Here is a 2,073-nt window from a genome sequence, read left to right on the forward strand (position 1 = left end):
TGAGGGCAATGGGGAGCCACTAAAGGGTGTAGGGCAAGGGATCAGATGTGGTTTGCACGTTAGAAAGATTCCCTCTGGATTTGAAGAGCATAGTATAATTGAGAATAGACAGGGTGTGCTTAAGATTTTATGGATATATAGATGACTTGGATTTGATAATTATCTTTGTCTCCACAGGGTGGTATAATTAAAGTGTCATTATCAGTTAATATATCAAAATGTTTGTATATTTTTGTGTTTCCTACCTGGATTTTTTTAAAGTTACTTTCTTAACAAACTGTCACAAAACAGTAGACTGAGACTTAACACTTTTGACAGTTTTATTACATTTCTAACAGTTCCTAGAAAATTTTCTTCTTCCCAATCCTACATTTATGAAGAGAGCAAGACCTGAGACTGTGAAATAAATGAAAAGGTTGCTGAAGGGAACAAGGTAAAAGATAACAGTCTGAACATGGGTAGTAGTTGTTGTGGTTGTGGCAAATGGCTTTGAAAAATGTTTAGGAGATAGTTCATGATGATGGCATGAATGAGGAGAGTGAGAGGCAAAGAAAAGTGAAGAAAAATGCTCAGATATCTGGCTGGGCAGTGATTACTTACACCACAAAATAGGAACCAATAGAGAAATAGTAATTTAGGGTCAGAATAATATAGTCCATAAACAGGGGGTATGGTGGTGAAAGGGGGTAAAAGAATGTGTTCAATTATTGAGTTTAAAATGTCTTTGCAAGTTCTAAGAGAAATTGTGCAGAACTCAGTTGTGCATGTGAATATGGAGCTCAAGGAAAGAGGAAAGAAAAAGCACCTTAAAAAACAAGGCATGACCAGGTACAGTGGCTCATGCCTGTAATCCCAGCACTTTGGGAGGTTGAGGCAACAGAATCACTTGAGGCCAGAAGTCCAAGACCAGCCCAGGAAACATAGCAAGACTCAATCTCTACAAAAAAAGAAAAAAAATTAATAACCAAATGTAGTATTGTGTACCTGTAGTTCCAGTTATTCAGGAGGTGGAGGTAAGGAGGATTGCTTGAGCCCGGGAGTTGGAGGCTGCAGTGAGCTCTGATTGCACCACTGCTCTCCAGCCTGGGTGACAGAGTGAGACCCTGTCTCTAAGAAAAGGCATGAAAAGTCTTCTTCCAGCATCTGGACACAAAGAAAGAGAATGAAGCCTTTTGGAGCCAAAACATGCAAGCACGTCTTCAAAGAAGAAGAGCGAGTCAGTAGTGTCAAATACCGTAGAGAGGTCAAAAAAGAGTTAAGACATTCTGTCTTTGCTGCTTCTAAATGAGAATGAAGACCATTCTCAGGAATCAGACTAAACATTCCAGAAAATGTCAATATCACTCTGAAGGGACTCACAGTTATGAAGGGCCCCAGAGGAACTCTGCAGAGAGACTTCATTCGTATTAACGTAGAACTCGGGTTACTTGGAAAGAAAACACAGGCTTCAAGTTGACACAGTGGAGAAATAGACAGGAATTTGCTCTGGTTCACACTATTAATAGTCATGTACAGAATAGGATCCAGAACATTACACTAGGCTTCCGTTACAAGATGAAGTCTGTGTATGCTCACTTCCTTCTCAGCATTGTCATTCAGAAGAATGGGTCTCTTGTTGACATCAGAAATTTCTTAAGTGAAAAATGCATCCACAGGGTTCAGATGAGGCCAAGTGTGGCTTGTTCCGTCAGTATCTCAAGCCCAGAAAGAGGAGTTCATTTTTGAAGGTAATGACAGTAAACTTGTACCAAATTCAGCTTCTTTGATTTAGCAAGTTACAGCAGTTAAAAACAAGGATACCAGAAAATTGTTGGATGGTATCTATGTCTCTGAGAAAGGAAGAGTTCTGCCATCTGATGAATAAGGTGTCAGAGTTATCCAGCTATGAAACAAGAAGATGCTGGATGATTCCTAAGACCTATCTGTGATATTTTAAAAATGCAATAAAAGCCCTCTATTGATAGAAAAAAAAGTGGAAGGAAGGGATGGAGGAAAGGAGAAAGGGAGGAAGAAAGGAAGGAGGGAAGGAAGGAAGGAAGGAAGGAAGGAGGGAAGGAAGGAAGGAAGGAAGGA

At 39.9% G+C, this 2,073-nt stretch overlaps 1 pseudogene; it reads left to right on the top strand.

The window, feature by feature from the left end:
* The first annotated feature begins 1,290 nt into the window (after window positions 1-1,290).
* On the top strand, window positions 1,291-1,864 carry LOC111538122 (annotated as a pseudogene).
* The last annotated feature ends 209 nt before the right edge of the window (window positions 1,865-2,073 follow it).

This window comes from Piliocolobus tephrosceles, chromosome 6 (genome assembly GCF_002776525.5).
Source record: "Piliocolobus tephrosceles isolate RC106 chromosome 6, ASM277652v3, whole genome shotgun sequence".
NCBI classification, from domain to species: Eukaryota; Metazoa; Chordata; class Mammalia; order Primates; family Cercopithecidae; genus Piliocolobus; species Piliocolobus tephrosceles.